We start from the raw sequence: 17,291 nt of genomic DNA on the forward strand, positions 1-17,291 counted from the left end.
TCTTGTACTGCAATCAAACCTATATTATTCCAGGCAACCAACATGGCCAGGACTCCATCCCTCCAAGACATTCTCCAGAAACTCTGCTTAAGCTCTTCAAATAATTTGAGCACTGCACTTCAGACTTCTCCCCTTCTTACATCAGTTCTGCACTGCAGTGTGAACTCCAGTGTCTTCATGTTTTAAATACAGCATGAAAAGAAAATCCCTTCCATAGGAGTAAGTTCAGCAAGTATCGCTACAGCTAAATTTCATCTTTAAACTTCCTTTTTGGCCATGCCCTATTCATCTCCCACATCTCCATGATTTCTTTGGTGCCGCTGGCCCTGCTAACAGGCTTACACTGTTCCCCTTCTGTTCCACTACCCTGTTACAAAACTGAGCAAAATATCACCTCCAGGTGCAGTTCCCAACAATGGAGCTCACAGCCAGTTATCCTCTCCAGCACTTCCCATTAGCAAGCCATGATGCTGCTTGCAGCCAACTAGGTCTACCTTCACTAATTTTCTCGTATTGTGCCATATTTCTGTGCTGGTCTCTGTTGTGGCCGTTTTATGACATTACAGTCCCTTTGATGGTGGTACCATGAAGTAGACTCCTGTAGCAAGTAAAAGACCTCTTCATGATGAAGTGATTAAAAGGTCATGATAAGAGAGCTATTCATTTAGTACAAGGGAGTACTTCACGGTGATCTCAAAGAAGCTGTAACAAAGTGATGAATACCTCACACCAAACTCGTCTCTCCAGGAAACATCTAATCTGGTGCTATATTTGCAGACAATAAATAGAATTATAAAGGCTAAATTTGTGCAAGTGGTTGACTGCCTTCACTGGAACATTAATTTATTGCCTAAGACCCCAGGCTAAGCCTTTCATGCTCAAATACCCAAAAAGACTTGTCGTCACTTAAAAAGGACACAAAAATTGGATAATAAAGGGGCACATCTTAATATTTCTCTAAAAAGTGGACTCAACCATTTGATCTGTCAGGTCTGTCACACTATCAGTGCTCCTCATAGCCTGAGATGGAAGCATGGTTTAAAGAGTGATATGCAACAAAGACAGCTTAAAACATTTCTCTGGGACAGTTACATAAAGGTCTAGTCTTTGCCACCTACTTCAAGGTATTTCAACTCTGTGTCTGTATTTTAAAAGGTAGGTCTTTCATTCTATCTGTGCCAAAGCAATTGCTGACTCTCATTTACAGACATTCACTCATCCAACACTCCTTTCAGCACTGTTGAGAAATGCCAACGCCAGCAGATTTTTCTGCTTTCCCAACTGTCCTGTTGGCCCAGTCAGAGGCAGTCAGACAACTTTTTTTGTGATCAAGGAGCCAGGAATTGGGCCAATGCCTCTTCTGTGAGAAAGACGGGATGGTTTCCTCAATCAAAATGCAGATGGGAGATACTCCTGCCATGCAGTGGGCCATGAGAAAAGGACTGTGAGACAGGACAGTTTAAGTATTTGAAAAACACACAGCCTGTTTCATCTTTGGGCATTTGCTCAAATTTGGGATAAAGTTTTCAGCCATTGGATTAATGTATTATTTCTTTAAAGTCAAACAGTATTATTAATGTATTTCTTTAAAGCCAACCATCCCCATTGATATCAACTTGCATGGTGGATTCAATTATACTGTACAATGGTGTTTCAAGTGAGTGAAAACTCTGCCTCAGCATTTTTGAAGCAATGACCTGGGTCAGGCTGACCCTCTCCCTTCAGGCTAAGTAACTTGTTATAAACAGAAAGGCACAGGCTTTCCATGAAGGTCCTTGGTTAATGAGAAGCAGCAATTCCAGATTCCAGTGATGAAGGAGCTAGTTTGATACCTCACTGCATTATTTCTGTTTTGTAGGGGGAAGTGACTCATAAAGTGGAGGTGGTTGGGGGTGGGGGGTTCTTTCCATTTAATTTTTTAGAATCTATGTTCATCCTTCTAATCTGCAGAATGTTCTTGCAAAACATTTGTTCTATTTTAAAAATAATTAACTACTACTTTTGTTCTTGGTGTTGAATATTTCCCAGAGAACTATTCTTTGCTCTGATTGTACACAATATATTGTCATAGAACATATCAACCACTTCTTGAATTGCATCAGATATTAGTTCTTATTTAAAAATGGCAAAACTGTTCCAGTATCACTACATCAAGTTAAAGACTCAGCTGGATTTGTTCTTTTACACCACTGTGTGGGCCACAAGTCAGTGTTCAAAGCCTCCTGACAGAGCACTTGCAGATTTTCTCAGCTTCTATTGTGACCCTAAAAAGATTTGTGAGAAAGCTAGTGATTTCAGAGAAATAATAATAAAAAAAGGTTAGATGAACAAACCAGGTCTTCCTATGATTTATTACACAGAACATTCATTTTGCAATGTTTTTTTCTGGTCAGCAGGCTTAATTTCCAATATATTTATAATTTTACCTACGGAGTTGATCATGACTATGGATGTGAGCTTCAGAAAGATGTTTCTCTTTTGAGAAAGTCTGCCCTAGCGAATAAAACTATTTTTTTAAAAAAAAAAAAAAAAGCTCTGCCTATGAACTTTGTGAAAGGAAAATACCCTTGACAGAAGGAATCATCTATTAGGAAAATCTAGGTATTGATAAAAACAGATTACTGCCTAATCCTATTGACCACTCCCACCTTTGATGTGGATGTATCTGAAAAGAGGTGGCTAGGAAAATACTGCCATGATGAAAATCTTTTTATTGATCTCTGTAAACTTTGTTTAGCTCATTAATGTGTGATTTGTATCCAGAAACAACAAAGTAGTCAATTTAAATATGCACTGCTATTAATTTGACATATATGCTCACAGTAAGTCACACATATATATATATATATATATATATAAAAGCAAAAATCAAACTGCAGATTTTCAGTTATTTGCACTGTGAAACCCTACAGAGTTCTTTGTTCACAGAGATGAACTAAGTAGTCAACAGCCCACGAGTGTAGGCTATAAATTCAACAGATTATTCTAGGCTCTCTTGCAGGGAAAACAATAACACCAAGGTTGTCTTGTGGTCATATTTGACATAATTTTAGTGCTTTCTCTGCAAAAAGATATATGGGGAATATAATCCCAGGCTTTCTGAAGATGGATGCATTTAGGTGTCAGATGAAGTCAGTGAGATACTGAAAAGTCAATGTGCACAGCTCCAGCATGATTCTTAAGGACCATTTCTGGGGCTGCATTTTTAGGCATCCCAATACTTCCATAAATGTAACACATAAAACCACAGAAATTGTTATCATTACCCTTTCCATGTGCACTATAGCCTTTCTAATCAAAACAATGAAATTCAAGAGATTTTACATCAAACACCTGATATAAAGTGCTCATATTCCTCTCACATACTCAAGTGCAGCGAATTCCATAATATAATACTTATTTGATATTTAATTCATCTTTGCAATTCAGTGCGCAGAATTAAATGACTAAACCTAAAATAATTATGTACATGATGAGTGAAAACAGATCAATTCTTCTTTTAATTTAAGTAAGTGGGAGTTATAAAATTGTTTAAGCACCTTTAATATGAGCAACTGCCTGGTCAAATTCACATTTGTGTTCTTTTTAAAATAATACTGACTTGAATCAAATTGAGCTGCTTAGATTTTTAACTAAGCAGTGGATATTTGATTGCAATCCACTGGTCAGATTCTCAGTTGCAATAATGATTTCTAACCTCTGTTCACTACTGCACTTTGTCATATTGAAAACCTAAATCCCCTTTTAAAATATTTTTGTCTTTTGGGGTTTTTCTGGGTTTTTTTTACATGTGGTTTATTTGTCACAAGAGATGCACAATGAGTGAAATTTTCAAGAGGAAGAACAGCCCTTTTATCTGTATACTGACCATCAAGTTCCCCGAAAGCTCCTTTTCCCTTACAGAAATTTATTACCAATTTAGCAAAATCATTATAGAATTTGTTACTAATGATGGGGCTGTAATTTGAATGACTCTTACTCAACACTCTTTAATTAAATTTTACTTGTAAGAACTATAAAGTCAATAAGGAAGCTGAGATTAAAAAAACCTCCAAAACCCACAGAATCACATATGTTGATCCACGATTCTTTCAAGGATAAGAACCCTTTGTTAGATTATTCAGGCAGCAAAGTTTTGCAGATGTTGAGGAGGGATAGGATGCACAGCAAATCTACCCTCTCAGAGGGTGCAAGTCTACATTTGGTTATGTGTCCAAGACTGAGTGGTGTAACTGGTTCAACACTTCCTCAAGATCTGGATCTTCCCTGTTTCAATTCAGTGACACAAAATTTCGTGGTGCTCAGTGGTACAGTTCACAGACATCCTTACAAACACAAAAAAAAAAAAAATTCAGGCATCTCTTTCACACATATAGACTGAAGGTTTCCATTAAACAAATAAATGTTTTATAAGGGTCTGTGGAGGGACCTTAACTGAGCACCATTCCCATTCCAGGTAATTTTAAATGAACACAGACATACATGGATTACAGGCAAATGCTTTGGGAATGACATTAAACGTGACCTTAAGAGTTAGTACTTGCTAAAAAGCTGATCATTCTTTTCTCTTTTTCAGTATAAGAATGATCATCAGTAAGAGCAATGAAGTCCACAAGCACTACCAAGGTAATACAGAACACATCCAGACCTCTATAGCCTGCAACTCGGGTGTAGGTGGGTGCAAGTTATATGACTAATTGCACATTCATGTAGTGGGTTAGGAATTTATAAGGATCTATTAAGAACTTATTAGATATCACTTCTTTTTCCCATACCTTCTTTTTTTTTTTTTTTTTTCTCAATTAGGTCAGTGGTACCTGTTATCTAAGGCACATGTAACTAAATGCTACTGAGCTCTTTCTCTTCACAGACACTTCTCTGTCAGTACTTCAGAAGTGAAGTTAATCAGGCAGCTAATGATCTGCTTTGGTCGAAGAAATTTGAACTCTCCCATCATCCATTCCCATTATTAACTGATGGAGCTTCCCACAGAAGACTGCTCTCCTTCCATCAGCTCTGGTGGAGCTGATCTCACTGGATCCTGTCACTATTCCTTCTATCCTATCTCCACTACTGGATCAAACCTGGGATCTTATCACTACTTCAAGCCATGAGAACTTGCATTTTCCATTATTCCCAAGCAGGCCCTTTTAAAGCTCCATTTGCATTTCCTGGCTGAATGAATCCCCATCAGCCCATCATCACCTGTAGCACGTGTACCACTGAAATTCCCTGCCCTTCCCACTGCAGTGACCTGGGCACAGAACTCCTGCAGCAATCACCTCTGCAGCACAAAGATGAGATAAAACTTGGTACAGCACTGTTACCTGCTCTGTTCCATGCTGATAATAACACTTTTACTTCTTTAACAGTCTTCTCAAGGATATTTATCACACGGCACAGAGGTGCATTACATTCCATAAGTACACTGTAGGAATTGAAGTGGTCTGAGAGTAGACTCCTATGTGCACGTTGTCTTAACAGCAAGTTACAAGTTAACCTTAACTTTGAAACATTATTCAATTTTTAATTAAATGAGCATGCAATTAATTCTGAATATTAAATTGCTGTGTGTAAAATGTCAAAGCACCCTTTTTTCAAAAAAAAAAAACCAACCCAAAACCTGAAATCTGACATTCTTGAGTTGACTCTTCATGTGCAACTTCATTTTAAAAATTTTCAAGTAATAAAAAATTAGAGCCAACTAAAACCAAATCATAATTCTCTATTCTCTCAACATAGCAAGTTATGTAGGTTATATTTCAGAAGGAAAGACACAAAAAAATTTAATAGCTTTCATTACAGAACATTAGCTTTAAATTAAGTTTTCCACTTAGATCTGAAGGCAAACAGTGCCCACTTCATGATCTTCTAAATTACTTCTTTGGTCAATTTTTTTTACTCTGCTACCCACCTGATTTTACCAATCATCTGGTTTTCTTCCACAGTATCAGATTTGGCTTAATTTGTAATTCTTTAACATGCCAATGCAAGAGAGCTCAGTGTAATAAAGAAACAGGAATTCTTCCCCCCTGCCTGGTAATGCAGAAGAGCTTATCAACATTCTGGTCATACTTAATGCAACCTAAACAGGTTTTGCAATCAATAGGAAAAGGGAATTTGTTAAGTCTCAAAGATGTGCGTAAATAGACTTTCTCTGTTATTGGATTATCCCCTGCACTGAAACAGACTGAGCAGGGGACTGCAATACTAAGCAGTGTGGGATTTAGCATCCAAAATATCAATGCCTGATGGAAAAATGGAAAAAAAATCTGACTGAGAACCAGCCTCACCTCAAGACACATTGAGCTGCCTAAAACACACAGAAGAAATGGGTTTAATTACGTTACAAAAATGCCCAAATGTGGAAACACTACACACTTTCTAAAAAAGTTATTTTGGCTTTTAACTATTTTATGATTTAGAAATATTTCTCTTCATTCCAACCAAAATCTCTTTGGCAAAAAATTAATCTATCTAATCCTAATCTCCTGCCATAAAATTATATAAAAGAAAATCATCTCACTGCACACAGGAATCTGCTATTTGAAGATTTGTATCCCCAGCCTTCCTCTGCTGCAGTTAAGGAAACCCAGTTCTTTCTTGACCTAAATATTCTTTTCAAGATTTCACGATGTCCTACAGAAAACACATGCTTAAATACTGAAGTGTGATACTTCTTTTTTTTTTTTTTTCCTAAAATGTAGGATATTACTTTTGTGTTCAGTTTGTTTCCTGACCCATATCCCCATCTATTTTTATACAGTACTACTGACTATAGTACATTGCCTATTATGTATTTGTTTACCAGGTTGATTCCCTAGGAAGTGTAAGATCTTGCAATTGTATCCACTGAATTGAAACCTCCTTATAAAAATCACTTCTCCCATTTTTGTCATACAGCTTTCAATTTTAGTTTTGTTCCTGAGGCTGCTGGTAACCCACTTTGATATTACCTGGTAATTTAAATAGATGTATTCCCATTTTTGTTATCAAAATTATCAAAATACTGAATATTACTGGTCTCTGGTCAGAGCCCTATGAGATATAAATCCATTTTTTTGACAGGGAACCATTTATTTGCCAGCAGTCACTCCAAACATAGAATTGCAATCTGCTTTTACTTATGGTGGTCCCATGTAGATCATTTTTCCTCATCTCCCCCTGGTGACACCATCATGACCACTCACTCCTTATCTGCTCACCAGGCATTCTGTCCAATTGGAGAGAAATTAAACTGATCTGTTATGAATCGAACTTTACAGATGGATCTTGGTAGTTACCTACTCTTTGTTAAATTCTAGGTATTTTCAAGCAATTTAACTCCTTTCTTAGAAAAAAAAATCAATCTTACTCTATTTCTCCACCAAAATCCCTAAGAAACTCCTCTTTTCTCTCTTTTGGGGGAAAACCACTCTGTCCTTTGCAGTTTTATGGACCTTGTCTATCTTCCACATGTCTTCAGAGATTAAAAATCGTCACAATTGCTTTACCTCAAGGTACTTCCCTACAGCAATTCTGATCAGGGCCAGGAGGGCAATTCTAATCTTCTCTTTCACTCTTTTAAACTAAGCATTTGTTAGGTTAACCAGGTCACAGCTAACCTTGCTTTTGAATGCTGGGGCTGAAGACACAACACTTTAACCTTCCCTGCTGTAAGTGGTTCCTCCTCTCTCCAGCAGATTGACTTTTCCCCTCATTTTTCTCTTCTTTTTTTTTTTTTTTTTTTGTTAAAGCACTTTCTGAGGACTCTTTACCTTCACTCAGTCACCCCAGGGGGACACCCCAAGTGCCTGGTCCTGCATCCCATATGGCCATGGCATAGGACACACCGACACAAAACACAAATCAACGGCAACTCCTTTGCTGTTGTTGTTTTTCCCTTCTCATACTTTCAGTGAGTGCTGTGGGAGGGATGGCCACAGTGCCAGGAGGGGAAGTGAGGTGCTCTCCTGATCCCCCAGCCCACCTGCAGTGCAATTCCTGCTCAGCTTTCACACCCCTGGCCGTGGCATTTCCCTGATTTTCTCTACTTGCTCTCATTATTCTCCTCTCGTACAAAGTTCGGCATACAACATCTGTTTCTTTTTTTTGATTCATACATTTTCTCCAGACTTTCAGGCAGGCCCAGGCAAGAACAAACAAATGAGATGATGAATGAAAACAGGCATTAGTCTGATTTCTAGCTACTGCTTAAAAAAAAAAATAACAAGAAATAAGAATCATCTGTTGCTCTGCAACTACAAATACCTCATGCAGCTTAAAGCAACTGTGCTGCATGTTCTGTGGCTCAGCTAAGCACCCTGTCAAGATTCACATGGACATTGCCGAAGTTAACAGCACTATGAGGTGGGTTTTTTTTACTAATTTCAGCTGGAAACCTGTGTGAATGCAGAATGCCTTTCTCAGAATCATTTTTAAGAGCCAGATGCAAAGAGAACTTGGGTTGGTAAAGTGGATCATGGGCACTGCAACCCAATATTGCAGCCCTCAGAGAAAAAGAATCACTGGTAGAAACTCAATTATTGACTGCTCCCAGGGGTGTTCTTTTAGCATTAAAATTCCTCACACGCCGGAAAGAGAAAAAATCAGTTTTGAAACAGGTGCTAAATTGCTCTGTTATCAGACATAAAATATATCTGATATCCCCAGCAGCTGAACCCTTGGCTCTGCTGAGCATCCTCAGTCCATCACTCACTACTCCCACTTGTGCCATGCCCCAGCAGCCAAACCCTGCTCCACAAGGAGCAGCCCTGGGGCTAAGGGAGCTCTTCTCCCCTCCTCTAAGAGAGCAAACACTCTTCCCCTGCCCACTGAGATGGACTAAATCCTTTGCCAGTCCTCACCAGAGAAGAAATCAGTGTGTTCTTGAAGAGGTATTTTTTGGCATGACAAATAACAGTGTTCTATCTCACTGTTAATCAGACACATGCAACCTTAATGTGTTTTGTGAGCTTTGTGCAGCTCCAACCCTCACAGCTCTGCTTCTGAAGGCTTTCTCCAAGTGATTTTGAAGTGTGGCAAGTAATGGGAGGAAAAAAAAACCACTCACAGACCTTTCTTGGATAGAGATATTCTGTCTTGTATAAAATGTAATGAAGTCAGATTTAAATACATATAACCTTGGGGTTATGCAGTCTGAGTTCTTCTAAATGTGCTCTGCTCTGATAATACCTGACATTTAGAGAAGCATATCCCACAGTTATGCAATAAAGTTGATAACTTTCCAGAATTAAATCCACTCAAAGTGTGAATTCTGTAGAAAGAGCTGAAAGGAAAGTCGAGAAAATAATCTAATAGCAGAATAAAGTGTATGAATTTGGCCATATTTCTTCTTTTTTTTTTAATTTACACTGAGACAAGAAAAAAAATCTGCATCTGATTTCAAATGTAAAAACCCTTCAAACTTAAAATGCAAAGTAGAGCCAAGCAAGTATGTTGGCTACTTATTCTTCTTTATGAGGGACAAGTTCATTTCAAACACGCGTAAATATTTTACAGAGGTGCAGAAGTTGCTTTATAGAATATTTGCCTGCAGCTACAGTTTGCTGGTAACTTTTGAAACACTACTTTACACGCTTAGGACTGGCAGACCTTGAACCATTGGTATTTTCATTGACCTTTTTTCCAGCACAGGGCCTTCCAGCAAAACACACGGAATTCACACTCCCTGATTACTGAAGGAAAGCAGCTCTGCCAGTTCTGAGAACAAACCCAGGAGACTTTGCTGCAGCAGAGGAGGAGAACAGCCTGTGGCACAGCAGCAGGAGACTTCTCAAAGCACCACCAGCAGCTCTGGCTCCTTGGGTTACCTCAGCCCCTGCTAAAATTTAGCCTGCACACCTCTGCTAGCCCATGGCTCTGAGCCTCACAAAATGAGATTCCAAATTTGCCTGGGCTGCAGAGAGAAACTCGTCCATTCTTCTTCCACAGAGGAAAAAAGGGATTGTGTTCATCAATCTCTTCTCAAGGAAAGGATAATGTGGAGAGAGGAGAGGTCCCCACATATGTGTAGCTATACACTCATCCCATGCTCTGCAGTCCTTCACTGGGTACAAACTGCAGTGGTTTAACTTCTTTATAAAAGCTTCCATTGTGTTTTGGGCACATCTGACAATAATGATGATGTGAAAAATCACAAAAGAGAAAAAAAAAGTAGGAAAGCAGAACATGTCCATTTAATGTTCCATCTTCGAAGAGCCATTAGCAAACACAGAGAAATGGGAATTGAAGCTTCATCTCTGATGACACCACACTCACTAAACCAACCACTGCATTAAACAGCCTCTGCAAATTCCTGCTGTCCTAGGAAATCAAAGAGGGAGATGTGGAATTGCCACAGGTACTCACAGTCATACAGGATATACCCCAATCTGCAGAAGATGAAAAGAATATGCAAAAAACCACAAATGTCATTTTATGCTTTAAAGCATTACCACGATAACAGTGCTCAAGAAGATTCTTTGCCTTTTTTAGGAAATGAAATATCTCAGATGTAATAATGAATGCCTGTAAGAAGGGAATTACACGCTTCTACTACAAATCTATTGTCAGGCATGGCCTGACTTTTCCCTGAAGGAGGAATGGGGAAAAGCAGCAGCATATGTTAAATTAAAATATTTTAATTTTTCTCTTTTTACTACTACTACTACATTACTGTGCTTTCATGCATGTGATGATTCACACTTACTCTTAAAATTTCCCAGAATATGTAAAGAAAACAAAAATTTTAAAATCGCTCATTTTGTATGATAGAAATTATTTGCTTATAAAAAAGATTTTTTAAAAAGCATGTTTTTGTCATTCTGTCCTCCACTTTTCAAATGCTTCTTTTATATATCTCTTGCACTGGTTTGTGGTTACTTTGGCACACAATGTCGGGTTCTGGCACTGCTTCATTATTTTAAATAAATTTGGAGATGACTGAAGCATGTAGGAATTAAGTATATTCATAACATATTCTCATCCCACTGTAAGTAACGGCAGGGTTCCCAAAACCACTCCCTCTTAAAAAATGAGTATAAAATGCTACTACTCAGATGTGCTATCAGTCTTTATTTAATCTATGATGAAAGACAATGCAAGCTCTTAAACTCTGAACGATTAGCCCTAGAAATTTTCATGTTACCTTTTCAACCAACATTTTCTGTATTCCATTTACCCCGTTACAAGTTCAGGTTACAGCAGCCTTGTTCATATTTAATAGTCTCTTAATTAACTACTAATGCTGCTCATTTAGCTGGCATCAACACAGAATAAACTCACTCTTCAAGATATACAGAAAGAGAAGTAGCCCTGGCCATTTCCAGGTGATATTTTCCTTCCCAAGTGCTTCTTTCATGAATTGCAATGCGTTTTTTTTACAGAGTTGTGCCCTCCTGTACTCATGAAAGCCACTTGCAATGATTTGAGTTAGAGTGTGAGTGTAATTTAAGGATTAGAGGCAATGATAAGCTGTACAAACTGATTATTTGTGATGTCAAGACATACTGCTAAGGGGATAGAAAACACAGTTCTTCACAGGCAATGAACAGAACTGGAAAAATCATCCACTTTTCTGGTATTTTTTTGAAGACCAAATAGATCTCCATCATCCTGTACCAGTTATGAATACAGAGAACAGTATTACATTTTTCTATTCTGTAGGCCAAAAGTGACCATTTTAATCATCTATTCCGAGCTCTTGCCAACCTCATGCTAATGACAGGTATTACCCCATGACTGACACATCATGCCCCAAATTTCTGCCTGATTTTTAAGAAAAGCACCAAGTCACAGTCAGAATCTAGAACCTGCCCATCTTCATTCAACAGCCAGAGTTACAGCATTGCTGGATCCTGTCTTCTTTAAGTAATCCCTTAAAATAAAAATATATGTTCATATCCGTTTTGAAATATCATCCCTGGGATTTCCTTTCCTCTGAGTTAAAATCCTTTCCTCCTGATGTGATTAAGCTCTACTAATACATAAACACACGCTGCTAATTGTGGGAGACTGAGCAGGGCTTTTAAAAGCTAAATTATGCCCATTTTTAATCACTCATTAACACCCTTTTTGGTAACACTCAAATGATATTACCAGCTGAGGAGGAAAATCGTACTTGTGAATGTCTTTATAACTTTGCATTTCTGGAATTGGGCTATCTGACACGTAATGATCTCTGTTGGAGGGTGCAAAAATTTTAATTCTTCTTTCTTTGCTCCTTGAAACAAAGCCCACAAAAGTGGGATAAGAGGCATTTTCTCCCTTCCCTAAACCTCTGACTCCAAGATCTGTACCTATATCTATCCTGAAAAACATTTGGCTTACTAAAATTTGCTTGCTTGATTTCAGATTAAAGAAGGGAGAATCACTGTTTTTTCAAAAATTCCTGATTATTTTTTTCCCTCCTTTTAATTTAGTTCACATTACAAGAATATTGTGAGACACCAGTGTTCTCACACTCACTATGGGTTGGTCAACATTTCCAGTATCATCTTTCCTTGAGTAGATCTGTCTTTCCATCTCATTTATTTAACCTCATTTCTTTATTTTTACTCATTCTATTAATTTCAGAAGAACTTCAGAACCACAAGGCTGTTTCAGAAAACAGAGTCAAGATTGTTGGCTAAAAATTAAAAGTCACCATTTTGAAGCAGAAAGTCAGTGTGATAAAACAGCATCCTTTTAATGTACTAAAATTTCCTGTCAAACTTACATAGGTCTGAATCTTGGGCTAATGACTAACTTTGAAATCTGAATTACAAAAATTAATTTAATTTAGAGCACCAAGTACTACCATTTTTAATCTATATGCACCACAGTCGAGGAAAATATTGAAACTTAATTACTTTGCTGTGCCAGTGGATACAGCAATAGTTTGCTAATTGCAAATTTGCCATCTTTTATTGTAAAGAAAGCAAAGAAACTGCAGGATCACCAAACCATTTAGCTTGAAAAAGACCTCCAGAGTCACAAAATCCAAGCATTTACCTGGGACTACCAAGCCCATGAGTAGAGTCCAATTCCCCCCCTGCTCTGGCACTGCTGATGCCTGAAGTTTCAGCATTCATGTTTTTCAGACTCTGTGCTGCCTAGGTGTGCAGTTCTGAGCCTCATATTAAGTGTCATTCAGCTCTCTTCACAGAGCAGGGAGACAAAACAAATCCTTTTCCTGCTGAAGACCAAGGACAACTTTCTGCCCAACAGCACAAACAACAATGGACTGAAGGGAGGAACAAGAAGAATGAGACCTCACAACCCGAAGCTGTAACTGGACAATCAAACCCCAATATGGAAACGGCCCAACACTTAGAAAAGTGCGAGACATTGTGACCATTCGTCCATTTTCTGACCATTCTTGGTCCACCCTGGGTGTAGCCCTGGTCAGGCCGTGTCCTGCCCAAGGTGTATCCTGGAGTCCTTTCAATAAATACCTACTTTATTCTCTGGTTCTGTCTCAGTTCCAGGTCAGCCCTCCCAAGGCATCACTGCCAGCCCTGCAGGAAGGGGCACGACCCACATTCCAGGGACTGATGCTGTCAGCAAGAACTGACCTCTGCCAGAGGCATCCTAAGCAGGATGATTCCCTGCTTAAGATATCCAAAAGGCTCCTTAAAGAGAAGAGTCAGCATCTCTGGGAATCTCCCAACAACTTGTGTGTGACCTTTTGCAGGAGAAAAGTCAAATTTGTCTGTTCAGAGCAACAAGTGCAGGACACACCTCAGGCTCAGAGGTTGCCTGCCAAGCTGCACACTCCATTAAAGCTCATCCTGAAAGAGTATTTTTGCAAAACGCCTAATAAATAGTTTCACAGAAATACTGACAAAGCCATAATTATGGTGGCAATTGCAGGTGATTCTACAATAAACCATATTTCTTCCCCGTGAAGATATTAATTTACGTTTTTGAAACATTCATTGCTAAGCCTAAGATTGGGTTTCTGAATTGTGTTCAAAGGTAATTTATACAGGAGAAAAAATATACTCTATCCTAAATGTACTGAACATTAATTTAAAATTATCTATTTGCCATAATATACATCCAATCCCCTACTGAAAAGTTCAGAAGCTTCTCCGCCTTCACATACAGCTCCATCAGGCTATTCTTATGCACTGGGAGCCCTGGCAGAGATTTCAGATGAATTGTGAGGCTTATTTCAATTTTTCCAGCAAAAAGCTATGGGTTAGATGCACAGGTTACAGAGCAGATATTCCAGTAAGTCCAAATTTCCTATGGTGTAGATTCAAAAACATCATGAGGGGCGTTTCATTTATTAGAATATCAAGCAGAGCCAATGCTAAGCCACATATGATTTTTTTTCCAGAAATCCTTAAATTTGTAGGAAAACTAGTATCCATTTACTAGCATCTGCCTATGAAGCTCAATAGTACCCTGAAAATCAAAACCATTTTCTTCTGTCCCTCTTATATCTTTTAGTGTTAGAAATTGAACCCTGCTCCTTTTTGCTGCATCACAGTACTTTTTCTCAGGAAAAAAATTAGTAAAAAAAAAATCATACGGGGCTGTGGTGAGTATAAGATACAGTCCCATCATACCACATCTATATCTCTGTGTGAGGTCCTAGCCCTATGCAGAAAGTTTGATAAATTTAATGACAAAAAAAATCTATGGAAAACCAAAGCACTTAGAAGTAGGTTTGGTTACTTAGCAGCATTCCTTATTTACTAGGATATCTTAGTTATTGAAACAGAAGCCCATCACAAAGTTGTAAAACAACAGCACTTTATGGAGATGCACATCTTATACAATATGTAAAGCCTGACATGGATAATTCCCAGTTACAGCTGTTTCATTAGAAGAGGTCTTCTTTAAAGCTTCTTGCTCAGCAAAGAAACTACCAGATATAATTTTACAGACAGCACTCATTTGAATTTTTAGTAGTGATTTGTATTTTGATGTCCTGAGCACCCAAATATTTGGTAAAGTAACTTTGCCGGTAAAAAAATTCCTGTATGTTCACTAAATGGGTGTGCTCAGAAACAACTGTTTGCTGAGTGATACGATCATCATCTGGGAACTACATGCCATAAACAGCCTGCCCAGAAAAAGTACATGTCTCTGGCAGCAGATCAGGTTTCTCTGAAGTTAGTAATTTAGTGGTTAGAAAGCCCAGCAAGGAGATGTCATGGTGGAAAAAAGGATATTTCCAGGTTTCAGTAATCCATAATCAGAACAGGGGAAAAAAATTACATGCTTTAAGTGTCTTTAATTTCATATGAATTTTAAAAATTTTAAAAGCTGAAATTCTGATATACTAAAAAAAAAAAAAAATCCCAATTTTATTCATCCGCTTGTTTCTTGTTGCTGCTTCCTCATGGGGTGATTCTACTGAGCTCTCAGGAGAAATTTGGATTCAAATTATTTTACATAAGATGTGAATATGGCTCATGTTCACACTGAAGTTTGAAGCTGCTGGGCCATTTATTCTCCAGGCACTCTGAGGAAAGCACAACACTCATCCCTTGCACCATTTCAGTCTGCTCTCACACAAAGCTGTTGCACTGCTCTTTCAAGCAGTGGTGCTGCATTCACTAAACTGAGGATCATCTCCTCTGACAGCCAGCTGAGAGAGTTTGTGTAAAAGCCTTGTGATCTGTGCCTGGTCTGCCTTGGACTGCTCTGAATTCCACACACAGCACAAACCAAAGCAGAGAGGCCACAGCCCACGCTCAGCCTCAAGAAACACAGTGAAAGAAGAACACATCTCAGCGCTGCACATTTAATTCACTGACAGCACCACTTCAACAGCCTTTATTTGGCCTAAAATCAGACGTGACGTTCCTGCTTCTTTATTATTAATCAAACAGAAATATTCAATTAAGTTCCCCCTTATAATTAAACTTTCACTTCATGTAATATGCCATTTGTGCAGAATCTGCGCTTGCAATCATTACTGGAGAAAAGAAATGTCAACTTCAAAGTTACTAACTCCTACAAGTTGGAAATTCTGTCTTAGTAGGTGATGGTTATAAGTTGTAGACTCTTAAAATAATTTAAATTCCATTAAGCACACATTCTTTTTCTGTTAACAGGTGATGATGAAACAGATTATTTGAAGCAGTTAAACCAAAAGACATTAAAAATACATAAACATATAGAAAGACTGAAAAGAGACAGGTAGAAATGCCTAACTGCATAAAGCTCATAAAGAATAATAAGTACAGAACTTGTACAAAATTACTATTAAAATTCACAGAGTTGTATCTTTAATTCACTTTGACTGTCTCTAGAAGTCAATTCATCCATGAATATTCCAACCTGCATTTACGAATAACAAAGTACATGGTTTTATTGTAGAAAATTTTATCTATAGACAAGGTGTAATTAGTAATGTAGCAGAACATAATTTATTTTATTATATGCCTCTAAACCTTTTACCCAAAGATCCTTGCTCTTGGGCATTAGCAATGCACTTTTGTAAAGTACTGCATATCTTAACAGGATTTTATAAATAAATGCAACTTTGTCATTAATTTCTAGTTGCATTTTTTGTTAGTAATCTGAACTATTCATACTGATTAAAGAGATCACAGTCTTTACTACAGGACATAACTTCTAATTCACATCTCTGCCAACACTGGCTGCTTAACACGCACAAGAATGCTGCAGTAGCAACAAGGATGATGAACATGTAGGGCTGATTCAAGGAACTATAAAAAGTATGTATAAAATCCCACAAGTATTTAGAAAACAGTGACCATATAGTTACAACCTCCTGTATCCTAGAAAACACACAAACAAAAAAAATCATTTTCCTGGCTGAACAGGACACAGTGAAGGGTTTTGGGTCAAGTATGTAGTTCTTCTTAGCAGTGACTCAGTCAGGGAGACTTAGTCGTTTTTTATCCTGGCAAGGCAGGCAAAACCCAGGTAAAATTTCAGTTCACTGAGGGAAACAATCTAAAAAGTGACCCCTTCTGCCCACTGCAGAGTAACATGATGTTCTTTAGCTTGCCAACGCTGCAATTTATATCAGAGATGTAACATTAAATAAACCCCACTTCCTTGACTTAGGTTGAGTCAATTCTGCCTCACTAAGTAGCATCTGCCTCCGGCACAGGTCCTAAGAAATACACGAGTACAATTCAAATAGGTTGGTCAAGAACAAAATACAGGCAAGATGCTGAAGCAAAAGAAAGAAACGGAGATATTGATTTGGCAGCAGGCGGTGAGAAAGCTGAGATCAATCAATACAAAGCAGGGCTCAGAAGGAGCCCCCGTGTGAAAGAGGCAGGAACACAAGGGGCTGAAGGGCTGAGCACAGTCAGTGTAAATCTGTAAGTACCTAA

General features: G+C 38.2%; 1 protein-coding gene across 1 annotated transcript in view; it reads right to left on the reverse strand.

Moving 5' to 3' along the window:
• DPP10 (dipeptidyl peptidase like 10) overlaps nt 1–17,291 on the reverse strand; it is a 194,453-nt gene that overhangs the window by 70,210 nt on the left and 106,952 nt on the right. The window lies entirely within an intron of this gene.

The sequence above is a fragment of the Sylvia atricapilla genome, chromosome 7 (genome assembly GCF_009819655.1).
Source record: "Sylvia atricapilla isolate bSylAtr1 chromosome 7, bSylAtr1.pri, whole genome shotgun sequence".
In the NCBI taxonomy this organism is placed as follows: domain Eukaryota; kingdom Metazoa; phylum Chordata; class Aves; order Passeriformes; family Sylviidae; genus Sylvia; species Sylvia atricapilla.